The following is a 13,858-nucleotide window of genomic DNA, read 5'->3' on the forward strand; positions in this document are numbered from 1 at the left end:
ACAAAAAAAGTCAGATGGTGCTCTCTGTCTCATTTCTAAAATCATCAGCAACCCTCAAGTTCCATCTGGAAGTATTACCCGAAGGCAGTCAGATAACCACGACAGAGGAACACTGCCCGCTTGACAACAGATAATGCGAACACTGACGATTATGCATTACTGTTATTGATCGGCCACTGAAAGGCAGGGGCTGCGCCTTGGGTTTGGATAATCAGCTCCACAGCGGCTTTTATCTCTGAAGACACCATGTGGTCTGTCGATCCTTGGAGCTTGTGTTCCTAACAGCTGTCTGGTGGCTTGAAGCAACAGGAGTTGACAAGGCAGGAGACGAGGGGCTCGTTCTTGCAACCAAGGTTCCCAGTTATTTCAGAGTTGTTATTCCCAGGGTTCTTATCTGGAGATAACCCGTAGGCACCCACTGAAAGTATTCCAGGATGTTTCCGTCACACTGCTGACTATCGTGGCTCCTATACTGGGCACTTGGAATGGATACAGATGGGCTATTGCATCACACATTGAATTTTTCATTTATTTCTGGAATGTGAGCTGCCTTCCTAATGCAAGTTGCTCAAAGCTGTTTACAGCAATACCCTCCATGAATAGCAACGTTTTTCTTACTACTTAGCACCCAAGTTAGGGAGCCTGTGTCCCTCCAGATGATGCCAGACTCCACCTCTGATTATTCATGACCATTGGCCATGGTTGCTGAGGCTTATGGGAGCTGGAACCCAACAAAAATCTGGAGGGGCACAGGTTCCCCACAACTGACTTAGCAGGATGTTACATAGAACCCGTATGGATGGCTAAATGTACCTGGCAGGTAGTTTCCTGACCCCAGGGTAGCTATGTGGCAAACCAGTAAACCTGCTGGGAACCATATTTACTGCACTTCTGCACCTGATATGTGTTGAAATTCTTGACTGTGCTGGACAGCATTAATTTTGTAAGTGGTTATCTGACTCCATCTTCTTTCTCTTTCTTTCTTTTTACAGAACAGATCCACTAATGATCAGAGATTAGAGAGAAATTCAATTCAGTTTGCATTTAACAATGAGTTTAGCTAATCTACATTTTATGAAACACAGCTATCCTTTGACATTCACACTTTTCTGAATTTTGCAATGCAATTCTACAGTCAAGTATTCTGTGCAGAAATGCCTATAACAGAGTAAAGTGTGCCTGTAGATGCGTATATTAGGGAGAAGAATATACAAAAATACATTGTGTTAGGAGAAATTGCTTTAAGAAATATGTGCATTAGCAGAATGTGTACCGTATATATCAGGATAAATTTGCACTGAATTGCTGATGACTTTTCATGAGGACTTTTTTAAAAAATGGAAATGTGGAAAAGTGAGAAACTGAAAGAAATAAAAACGGACATTTTCAACTATCCCTAAATATGAGAGAGAATATTTATGGTAATATTTACACAACTTCATATCCCAGGATGAAAAAGAGACAAACTGGAAGACTTTGGTGTTGCTGTGATTTTGCTGATATTCTTTTAACACTTTTGAACTTCTGATTCACTTCTTACTCTGTAAGTAAATAAAGGAGTTATCCCAACAGAGCCAATGGTATTAAGCTACTCCACTTAAGACTTCCACTTGGTGGTGGTGTTTCTTCTGCCTCATAGTATAGTGAAGCTGCTTTTTAGCTGCGTTCCACTTGCTATTGAATGACTATCCTATTTCCATAACAGCAGTTATCAGGGCATAGTAGCAAATAGGAACAAAACAATATTGATGTTTGGATTGTACTTTTCAAGAAAATTTTGTAGCAAATGCTCGCATTCCTTGAAGATGCTTGTCAAGTGCGAACACATCTTGTCAAGCAGGTGTGAAAAGCACAAGATTTAACAACAAAAGAACATATGCCCAACTCTTCCTCCCGCCCACCTCACTCTTCCAGAGCTTAAAAATAAACTCATCTGCACAATGTTTCTCTTCTTACCTGTGAAAGAATGAAATAGGCTGCCACTTACAGGTGTTCTTGTTTGTATCTCTCAAATCAGTGGACTGAAAGCCTAGGTTATTTGTTTGGAGCGTTCTTATGAGAGGGAAACATTTGCCTGATGCCGGGGTCGCCAAAGGGGTAGCTGGGTTGGGTTGTGGTGGGTGCTTGCTTGTGGTTGTGATACTCGCGTCAGTTTCTCCAGTTTGCGAAAGTGCCCCCTTTTTTATTACCAAGCTAGCTGATGACCATTCGCAATGCAATACCTGGAGAAGGAACTGGCAAGCCACTCCAGTATCCCTGCCAAGAAAACTCCATGGACAAAGACAATAGGCAATACAAAAATAAGATAATATAAATCAGATAAAATACAGAATAAACCAAGCAAGTCACCACAAAATACAAAGAAATTTAAAACACCAGAGAGCAACGTAATATTTTTGAAAAACGACAAAACCAAACCAGAGACAAATAAATGAATAAATGAATACGTTCCCTCCACCAATCTAAAAGCAGGCAGGAAAGGTGTGCTTTTCTTGAGAGGCTATTCCAAATCTTGGTTACTACAGCCCAAAACAGCCTCTCCTGGGTACCCATCTTATTCGGGATGGTGTAGTGGCGTGAAGGCTATGTTCTCCCTTCACTGTTTGATGAAGTCTGCCTCTGAATAGTAGCCCTCAGGCGAAAAAACACACGTTTCTTACTACTTCTACCTACTGGGGAACTTGTGACCCTCCAGAGCTTGTACTCCATTTCCCATCATCCTTGACCTTTGTCCATGCTGGCTGAGGCTGATGGGAGTTGGAGTCCAGCAACCCCTGGAGGCACTCCATCCCTAAGGCCATGGGCAGAGCCTCTGGGACTGAACCTGGAAACCCTGCTCATTTGTGCTCTGCAGACTGCTTCTTGAAATGTCAAATGACAATAAGCTCTTCATACAGTGACCTTATCAATGTAATCCATTCAACACTTCTGACCTGCAGCTGATGTCTATCGCAGCGAGAACGACGCAGTCATTACTGTGCAGTGTCTTCCTCGGAGTGTGTCAGGGCTAATTCAAAACGAATGCTCAGATGAGATTCCTAATTCTCATGCATGGAAGGCAAGTGAGACAAAATAGAGGCGAAGGCCATTTGCGGGTAACACCTGCCTTTGGATTCATCACAGTGGAAGGTTTAGGATCTTAACTCTGACCATTCCATCTTAATTTTTGTGATGGTACAGAGGCAAGTTGCAATGCAGTTTTCACAAGGAATGCATTTCCCACGCCTATAAAATCTCCTTACTTTGGCAAACAGCTCTGTCCCACACATATCTAAGAAGTAAATCCTATGCAGTTCAGTGGGACTTATTCCCAGAGAAGTGATAGTTTTTTTGGGAGGGGCAGTTGAAAGTGTACAGTCAATGTGAAAATGATTCTTTTCCACTCACTATTTCTCATGAGGAACTGATGCAGCCCTTAGCATCAGATGGCATTCTTAGCATCTCTTGGTGGGGGGGGGGGGGGAGCCTAATATGACCCAGGTCCCAAACTGCAGACTACGTTATTGATCCATCGTAACCCTAGCAATTACACCTGAAAGCAGCAGTACTACACCCCAACACCTGCTCCACAGAACACTGCTTTTTCTGTAACTAAGCAATTGCAAACTTTGCAGTCTTAAAAGATTCCAGACTCCTTCAGTGGGCCTGTCTGGCATGGGTGGTACGCAGAACCATTAACACCTAAATATATGTGAATGTGAATACATACATTCTTTATTTCGGTCCCAAGACCCACAAAAGCATTCTCGAAAGCAAAATAAAACAGAAATGCAGGGAAAGGATTCCAAGGCAGTCACTATGTTTTATCCAGAGCATGTAGGTTTCTATTTCTTATTACTTCTGAGAGGAACTTAGCCACAGCCAGGATAGTATCATTTGACATATCTCCAAGGAGGTACTTAAAGTAGAAGGTTTCGGATTTTCCAGTAAAGTTTACCAATAGGGGTTTAATTAATTGATCCCGGGCTTGTTTGAACTGCTCACAGCGTAGTAGGATACGCTTCATAGAGTCGACACCCTGGGAACATAAGCAGAGCCTGTTCTGATAGGGTATGCCAGACAACCTGCCGTTTAGTACTTCTGATGGAAATACATTTAGTCTGGCTTTGGTGAATAATCGGCCATAGGTACAGACAGATTCATGAAATATGACGGTAACTGAAAATCAAGGCCATAGTGGATTCCGGGTCCACATGTTACATAAGATCTAGAGTGAAGATCGCTGTATGAAATATCCCAAAACCTCTGCCTCGGGGGATTTGAGGGTAATATTGTAGCCCACATGATATAAAAAGATTGCCAATTTGCAGTGCAGGGACAGCAATCCTTTGCAGACACGATTTCCAGACAGGGCTGTCACCATTCTTGGAAAGGGCAGAAATCCTGTCCTTTTAAACTGCTGCATAGCAGACAGCACTCTGACATGTGTTTTTACAACCTTGGAGCAAAAGCTTCACCTGTTGATTGCCCACCTGCACCGTACCTGTCATCAGCAGAAGAGCCCAGCCAGGGTAAAGGTGGCAACTCTATTAATACAAGGGTTGAGGGGTTTTTTTTGCCATCTCCCCCCCCCTCCTTTCAGTACATTGTCTTAGTTTGGATCCATTCAGCATCCCTCTGTTTCCTCTAATGCCCAGTGACATGTTTTATTATGTAATGCCCTGCGGTTGGCACTTCTGCTCAGTAGCCGAATGAGATTTCAGCCCTCACAAAGCAGGGCAGTAATGTATGCATGGACTGTGCCAGCGCAGAGACTATCTGTTGGAAAAATGGCTTTGATACCTTCTGTTGTGTATTGAGTCAAAGGATTTTATATCTGTATTATTATTGTCTGTATTTGCATTAGGATAAAGTAACTGCCTTTTGGTCCCAGAGGGTACAGCTACTATTGGTTCATTTAAGCTGCTGTATTTGGATCCTCTGTCTTATTGGTTTCCTCCAAAAGGCAGCACTGTGATTGCTTGATATTGTTCCCTCCAAAATGTATCCCTTCCTAGCTAGTCCCCTGTCCCTATAAATGTAGCCTTCCTGCCCTCACAGTCAGTCTTGTTCACTTTAATAAAGAGCTGTTACTAGAGAACTGTCTCCAGCATGTTATGTCAAGAGAGCTGAAATCACAAACCCCACGTCACAATAACTGGCGACGAGGATGGGATCCGGAATGCTGAGGAGCGGTTAAACACAGCCCTGCCTCAGAGTCCGGATTGCAGCTTAGAACAAGACTCACTGGCCAGCTGAGAAGACGACCCTGCCCGCTAGGACAATGGAGAGTCCAAGGGTATTGGAGCCCTTCCAGCCATCGGAGCCCCACACATGGGAAGACTACGTCGAACGCTTCGAGTTCTTTGCAGTGGCTCAAGGGATCACCGATGCCAGCAAAAGAAGGGCCACATTCCTGAGCTACTGTGGGCCCGAGACCTTCAAGCTGGCCAAGGCATTGCTTGCTCCAGCGAAGCTGAGTGAGACATCTCTCAAAGATATTCTTGCCTGCCTAACGAGCCACTTGGCGCCTACTGAGACCAAGATGGCCCGGCGGATGGAGTTCCATAAGAGGCAGCAGTGTGCTGGGGAGTCTGTATCCACATTTCTGGCTGAACTCCGGAAGCTCGCTCAGCACTGCGGCTTCCAAAATCTGGAAGAGACTCTCCTGGATCGGTTTATTGGGGGTCTGAGCAGCAAGAAAGCCAGAAGACGCATCGTGGCTAAAGAAGAGGTTACCCTTGCTTCAGCCTTGAAGGAGGCCACCGCCACGGAGAATTATGAAAGAGAGGAGCTTGATGCCAGTCGCAAGGCCACTAAGCCACAGATAGAAGTTGCGCATGCCATGGACGAACTAGAGGCTACTCCAAGCCAGAGCCCAGTCCGTGGGGTCGAGTCGGTGCGTCAGGCCTGCAAAGTGCACAGAGATCGCCGAGGCAGTTGCCCAGGTTGTGGCGGAAACCATGAAAGGAAGAGTTGTCGTTTCAGGGATGCTATCTGCCGGACGTGCGGAAAGACGGGTCACATCGCCAGGGTCTGTAGATCGGCGGCGTCGGGAGCGACAGGAGCACCTAGACTGGAGCATCGCAGACCGCCCACAACACCTCATTTTCTAAAGGACTGCCACTACGTAACGGAGATCAATGGGAGGGCCGTGCAGTTTCCAGCGCAAGGCAAGGCACACGTCAAGGTGAAGATTGAGGGTCAGCAGTGCGACATGGAGGTGGACTCCGGATCTGCATTCACCATCGTGTCGGACCAGACCGCGAAGACATTCTTCCCCAGGGGTAAGTTGCCCCCTCTGGAGCCCTTCCCGGCAACCTTGCAGTCATACTCAGCAGGCCGCATCCATGTTATGGGAATGTGTGCCGTGAGTGTACAGTTCCAGGACAAACAGGCTGTACTCAAACTGGTGATTGCGAAGGGCAGTCGCCCCAGTCTCCTGGGCACTGACTGGTTCCCTGCCCTGGGACTGAGTATCTCAGGGCTTAATTCAATCCAAACCTGCCCTGAGATGAGCGAGGTATTATGCAAGGAATTTGCTGGTCTCTTTAATGGAAAACTGGGTTGTTATAAAGGGCCCCCAGTTGACTTCGAGTTGGACCCCGGGGTGGCTCCAATCCGACTCAAACCAAGGCGAGTGCCATTTGCACTGCAACCCAAGATCGAGGCAGAGCTGGATAAATTGGTCAAGCAGGGAGTTCTCTCACCCGTGGACTCTGCTAAGTGGGAGACTCCAATCGTCACGCCCCTTAAAGCAAATGGGGAAGTCAGGATATGTGCAGATTACAAATGTACTATCAATAAGGCACTCAGGGGAAACTCATACCCCATTCCAGTTGTATCACATCTGTTGGCTAAACTGGCTGGGGGCAAGGTGTTCGCCAAAATTGACCTGGCACAAGCTTACCAACAGCTGCCAGTAACCCCACAATCAGCGGAAGCACAGACTATTGTCACACATAAAGGGGCGTTCAGAGTTAACAGATTACAGTTCGGAGTTTGTGTGGCCCCAGGGATTTTTCAAGGGCTCATGGAACGCCTGTTAAGAGGTCTGCCGGGGGTCTTGCCATTTTTTGATGACGTTTTGATTGCTGGAAAAGACCCACAGGAACTGGTTGCGCGTGTCCGTGCAGTGTTGCTCAAGTTCAAGGAGGTGGGGTTGCAACTGAAAAAGGAAAAATGCAGTTTTGGGGTGCCAACGGTGGATTTCTTGGGGTTTAAAATTGATGCATCAGGCATCCACCCCACAGATGCTAAGATTAAGGCCATCATCGAGGCACCACGACCACAGAACAAGACGGAGTTGCAGTCATTCCTGGGACTTATTAACTTTTATCATTCATTCTTACCCCAGAAAGCTTCGGTAGCTGAACCATTACATAGACTATTGCAGAAAAAGAATGTGTGGCGATGGGGGCGGGAGCAGCAGAAGGCTTTTGACTCCTTGCGAGGAATGCTGAGTAGCAGGAGCGTCCTTGCTCATTATGATGAGTCAAAGCCGCTGGTCCTGGCATGTGATGCCTCTCAATACGGTCTGGGGGCTGTGCTGAGTCATAGGGAACCGGATGGGTCGGAAAAGCCCATCTCTTTCTATTCCCGTACGTTGTCGCCCACAGAGCGCAACTATGCTCAAATTGATAAAGAGGCACTGGCTATTGTGTCCGGAATCAAAAGGTTCTATGATTATTTGTACGGTCGCCAATTCTCCATTGAAACGGACCACAAACCACTGTTAGGGTTGTTCAACCCAAACAAACAAACGCCACAAATTCTCTCCCCCAGAATGTTGCGTTGGTCAATATTCCTGAATGGGTTCCAGTACACCTTGACCCATGTGCCGGGGAAACAGTTGTGCCACGCTGATGCGCTGAGTCGATTGCCCCTTCCTGGCGGGAGCAATGAGGATCCTGCTCCAGCGGAGTACATTATGATGCTAGAAACACTTCCAGGGGCTCCTGTAACAGCTACGGATATAGCTGAGAAAACGAGGAAAGATGCTGTTCTCTCCCGTGTGCTCACTTGGGTGGGGAGGGGGTGGCCAGGTGGTCCGCATGAAGAAAAATTCAGGCCTTATGCGACAAGGCAGCACGAATTGTCCATGCATAAGGGTTGTCTCCTATGGGGAGATAGGGTGATCATCCCAGCACCACTGAGAAACAGGGTTCTTGAGACGCTTCACATGGGACACCCGGGAATGGTCAGGATGAAGTCGCTAGCCCGATGTTATGTGTGGTGGCCTGGAATGGACCAGAACATAGAACAATGGGTACGAACATGCAAGGCATGCCAAGAGGTGCGGCCAGAAGTGGCCAGAGCACCAGTCCACTGGTGGGAGCAGTCCAGGACTCCCTGGAGCCGGCTGCACATAGATTTTGCGGGGCCATTCCAAGGGAAGGTCTTTTTGGTTATCGTTGATGCATATTCCAAATGGTTAGAAGTGGCGATGGTCCCTAGCATGGCATCAGCTGCCGTAATCAAGGTGTTGAGGCAGCTGTTTGCTACCCACGGGTTACCTGAGACCATTGTATCAGATAATGGGGCAGCTTTTGTATCCCAAGAATTCAGGGCATTCTTGGCTGATAACTTCATAAGAGGGGTCACATCCGCGCCCTTTCACCCATCCTCCAATGGGCAGGCTGAGCGCATGGTAAGAACAGCCAAAGAATCCATTGCGCGCTTAATGGAAGGTAACTGGTCGGCTCGCATCGCGCGAATGCTATTTTTGCAGCATGCGACGCTGTGTACTGCGACGGGCAAGTCGCCAGCCGAGCTGCTCTTAGGTAGAAGACTGGTAACGGTGCTGGATTATGTCCACCCAGATAAAATGCCAAACCGTAATTCAAGAGCAACCCCCCAGGCTGAGACTGACACAACAAGGTATCTCGCCCCTGAAGATCTGGTCTGGGTGAGGAACTATTCACGAGGTCCGCGGTGGGTGGCTGGTGTGATCACCCGGGCTAGTGGACCTGTGTCCTATTATGTGACCTTGGAAAATGGGCAAGTTTGGAAGAGACATATAGATCAGCTGAGGCGCCGGGCGCTCAGCAGGGAGGAGTCAGATAATTCATCCCTGGCTAATGACGCACAGCTGCGAGACCAGAGTGAAAATGGTCCAGAGGTGCAGTCACCAGGGGCTTCAGCAAATGAACCAGGGTCTGCTAGTCCTCATGATGACGAGGTACAGGTCAGGGACCCTGAGATGTCTGGGACTCCATCTGTTCCTGATGAAACCCCTATAGCAGCCCCTCCACCACAGGTAACACCCAATCCAGAACCTGCAACACCCGTTGTCAGGAGATCAAGTAGAAGTTGTAGGACCCCACAGTACCTGAGGGATTACGTCTGCTGTGCTCACTAGGGGGGGAGGGGTGTTGTGTATTGAGTCAAAGGATTTTATATCTGTATTATTATTGTCTGTATTTGCATTAGGATAAAGTAACTGCCTTTTGGTCCCAGAGGGTACAGCTACTATTGGTTCATTTAAGCTGCTGTATTTGGATCCTCTGTCTTATTGGTTTCCTCCAAAAGGCAGCACTGTGATTGCTTGATATTGTTCCCTCCAAAATGTATCCCTTCCTAGCTAGTCCCCTGTCCCTATAAATGTAGCCTTCCTGCCCTCACAGTCAGTCTTGTTCACTTTAATAAAGAGCTGTTACTAGAGAACTGTCTCCAGCATGTTATGTCAAGAGAGCTGAAATCACAAACCCCACGTCACAACACCTTCTAAGCGGAGTTAGCTGCCAAAAACCCTGTAACAATGAAATATCATTTCAAAGCTGCCAGGCCCTTCCATCCCCCCCCCCCCCCGCGCACCCAGCTCTCCATTCCCCAAAGCTCTGTAAGTACAAGGAGCCCTTAATGAGGAACTGAAGATCATTATGTATGCAGGTGCAAAATGACAATGACAAGGATTTTAAATCAATCTCTCCCCATTATGCAGTCACCTGCCAGCAGTGAATGTTTCACCCCTTTTATTTCAAGCTGCCAAATGTCATGGGGGGTCAGACCTGTTAGCACAGCATTGGGGGGGGGGGCATTTCCTAATCAACCTTTCACATAAATTATGACCTCTTTTGTTTCCCCCGCTGACTGAGGCACTTTAGCTGTCACACACTCTTTTGTAAAAGCTCTGTTCTTCCATTACACTCGTGTGTGTGTGTATATTTCTCTTATTAACATTAAAGGGAGCTGCTAGCAATGTGTGCTTTAAAAGAAGTCAGGCAAGCATCCAAAGATCCTGTCCTTAGGACAGCGATTTTCAAAATGCACCCGGGAGAACTCTGGGATTCCGTGGAAGAAGATCAGGAATGACAGGCTGGCACCAGGGCATTGCTGCAGACATATCGTGGCATCTCTTTCCCCTCTTCTCTGGCTGCCAGTGCATTTCCAGGCCCAGGTGTCTGGCCTAAAGGCTCCCTTTCCCAATTATTAAATGGGAATTCTGGAAGCTCTGTTATTTCTCCACTGTGCAGTAGGAAGAGCCTGCTTACCATCTGCCTTTGTGTGTAAGAGCAAGTGGATCCTGGAACGTTTGGGATGAAAAGTAGCTCTGAGAATTCCTCCTTCTAATCTTCGGCAAAGCCTTTCCCCATGAAGTTTTGCAGGGATGCATAAACTCTCGCCAAAGGATATTGTTACGCTCACCCTGCATCTTTCAGCTGCTGGGTTCTGGCAAGTCCCAGAAGCATAAAAATTGATTACATTTTAAAATGGCCACAGGTGACATTCTTTTTTATTTGGGCTCATGCTTCATTTCACGTTGAGAATAACCGTCCTCGGAGTAATTGTGCATCTCCTGCCAGCCAGTGGGAAATGAGTTTCATAATGCTCTGGCATTATGCAGGCTGAGGCTTGAAAAACACATGGCGCAGTTCTGAAAAGATGAATCATTCCGGTGTGCCTTGGACCTTAAAGCGAGGACTCCGTCCGTGTCCATCCTCACCTAGTCAAACTGCTCTGGCAATAGCTGTAAACCTGTTGGAGGCCTAAATTGATGGGGGAGCTCTGGAATAGCTGGAAATATTGCCCTCCTCCCTTCCCAGAGCCCCCAAGGATGATGGATGCAAACCACATTCTCAAAGATATTAAATGATACCTTGAAATCGGCTACTCTCCAGAGTAGGGGAGAGAGTAGTGGCAGCGGAGGGAAAAAGGAGCTTAGAGCTGCACGTTGCTACATATCGACTTTTCCATTGCATACATACACACCACACATTTAAAACACATTATTCCACCCCAACAAAAAATCATGGAATCTGTAGAGTGTTGGGAATTGTATTGGGTAAACTGTAGTTCACAGAATTCTGGTTAGGGGGGATGTCATTTTTTAAATTATTCTACCTTTCTCCCAGTGTAGGACCCTAGGCAGCTCACAACACCAATTAAAAAGAGATGCAGCTAAAACAGCAGCAGCAGCAACAACAACCAGTTATTAGTATAAACCCCCCAAAATATTAAAAATAGCACTGAATCAAAACCAAACCATATAAAAGTACAACAAAGTAGCAAGGAAATATTCAACAGCCACCGTTAAAAGACTTGCTGCAACAGCCACTTAGTGGCCAAAGCATAGCTGCCAAGTTATCCCTTTTTTAAAGGGATTTTCCCTTATGCTGAATAGGCTTCCTCGCGAGAAAAGGGAAAACTTGGCAGCTATGGGCCAAAGGCCTCTCTAAGCAAAGAAAAGAAGTATTTGCCTGCCAATGAAAGCAAAGGCAGAGAGGGGACCTAGTCTCCTGTGGAAGGGAGTTCCACAATCTGGGAGCCCTGCTCCTGAGACATGGTGCTCTTTAAGCGTGCTGAGGGCACGCAGCCTCAAGACTACATCTAAGTCAACTTTGCTAGGGCACAAGTCGGGGGCCCTGCCGCTGGGGGTGGAGCATAGTGGTAGTCACCGTGATGTCTTTTGTTTCCTTAAAAAAACTATTTACAGAAATTGGACTTGCCGTGTAGCAAAACTTCAGTTGCGTCTTCCGCCTTCACCTCCCCAGGGGTGGTGGGTGGCTCCTTTCCAGCACAGGTGCTGCACCCCCAAAGATGAAGGGCAACATTTGCACAGGAAGGCACCATGTCATTGGTCCTGCTGATGTGGTTCTTCCTACACACGTTGCTGGATCAGTGATAGAAGCAGAGTTCCTAGACAAAGATCCCTCTCATGATCCTGAGAGATTCTCTCTCCCTTCCCTCCCTCCCTCCCTCTCATGCCTTTTCATTTAGTGTGTGGCTATCTTTCTTAAGTCACCCAGGGCTGTTATTCCTTTTTGCAATGCACTGCTATACTGTACAGTGGTACCTCTGGTTAAGAACTTAATTCGTTCCGGAGGTCCATTCTTAACCTGAAATTGTTCTCAACCTGAGGCACCACTTTAGCTAATAGGGCCTCCCACTGCTGCCGCGCTGCCGGAACACAATTTCTGTTCTCATCCTGAAGCAAAGTTCTTAACCTGAGGTACTATTTCTGGGTTAGCGGAGTCTGTAACCTGAAGCGTTTGTAACCTGAAGTGTTTGTAACCTGAGGTACCACTCTGACTTACAAGGGGTGCATTTAGTGAATGAATGGCCCTAGCTCACTCAACAGGGTTAGACTAGACGGCCTTTGGTTCCCTTCTAAATGTAGAGTTTCACAATTTGTGATCTCCAGCCCAATCTGCCCTCTGCATCCCCGCTTTTTTCAATCTCCTCTGTGTTCAACAACCTTTGTTGCTGCCAGCCCTTTTATGTAGTCTCCATCTGTCTCACACAGGCATTAGTACCATGCGGAGTTAATTCTGCTCCAACTTCTAGGCATGTAACTTTGCTGTATCTTGACTGTGGATCTGGTCTGGATGTTTCTGTTATCTCTTTTCTGGGGAGCCCAGACAGCCCTCCTTTTATTTTCTCCGCAGAGCCTGTCATACCTGTATCATTGCTCGAGTCATTCCATTGTTCTCAGGCTCAGAAACTACCAGTAATAAATCCTTTAGATTTCTGTGGTCAAGTCGTGGGGAGTCAGGAATGCTTGATCTACCCAGCTAGTCAAGATTTCCAATATTTCCCCAACAGCTATTATTAACTGCATGATTTTAAGAGTCTGGAGGTTAAAAAGAGAAAACAGATGAGGAAGAAAAGTGCCAGAAGATACAGACATGAGTTGGCAGAAAAGGGGAAATTAATAAAATTGAGGGCCGAGGCCCCTGGTAAAGCACTTTCTTTAAACGGCGCAGATTTCTTTGCAATATAAACTGAATGCGCATATGGCAAACTATTTGTGGGAATCTTCCTCCACAAGCTCAGTGCACACATGGATATGCTCCAAGGATGTTCCCTTAAAGTTCAGGACATGCATCACACTAGGGATTGGGGCTCATTGTGGCCACCAGTTTTAGTGTGAATAAAATGATGGCTGCTTGCAATTCTATGGTTATGTACTCCAAAGCGCTTGTGCAACTCACAACTGAGGAAAAGTCTCATATGGTAGGTTCAGACACATTGCTATGGCTTTTGTCGAATTGCAGGCCTTCCAGCAGATCAGCCTGAGTTATTTTGCTGCCTAATGCAGCAAGCAGCAAATAGCACGCACACTTGCACGCATGCACACGTGCACGCACACACCTGAATCAAGTTGCATTGAGCTCAAGACTGACCATGTTGTTTTGCTACCTGAGAGGAAGAATGCCACGAGCATTTTCATGACACCTGAGATCAGGTGCCTGAGGCGACCACCTCATTTTGTCTAATGATAGGGCTGGCTCTGCCTTCCAGGAACTGGACTGGAGCTCTCATCCATGCACCAGTGCATCTCTTGGGGGAAATCATGGGTCTCCTTAGGCCCTAGTTGTTTGATTGGCTCCATGCCCTTCCTCACTCCGTCTCAACTTTTATTGGCCACTCTCCTCTC

The 13,858-nt window shown here is 46.9% G+C and overlaps 1 long non-coding RNA gene across 1 annotated transcript in view; it reads left to right on the forward strand.

Moving 5' to 3' along the window:
* LOC148684281 (uncharacterized) overlaps positions 1-1,604 on the forward strand; it is a 36,012-nt gene extending 34,408 nt beyond the window's left edge. Inside the window, exon 3 of the long non-coding RNA XR_015946460.1 lies at positions 993-1,604. This is a non-coding gene — a long non-coding RNA (uncharacterized LOC148684281). The remainder of the gene's footprint in view (positions 1-992) is intronic.
* The last annotated feature ends 12,254 nt before the right edge of the window (positions 1,605-13,858 follow it).

Source organism: Zootoca vivipara, chromosome 11 (assembly GCF_965207765.1).
Source record: "Zootoca vivipara chromosome 11, rZooViv2.hap1.1, whole genome shotgun sequence".
Classification (NCBI taxonomy): domain Eukaryota; kingdom Metazoa; phylum Chordata; class Lepidosauria; order Squamata; family Lacertidae; genus Zootoca; species Zootoca vivipara.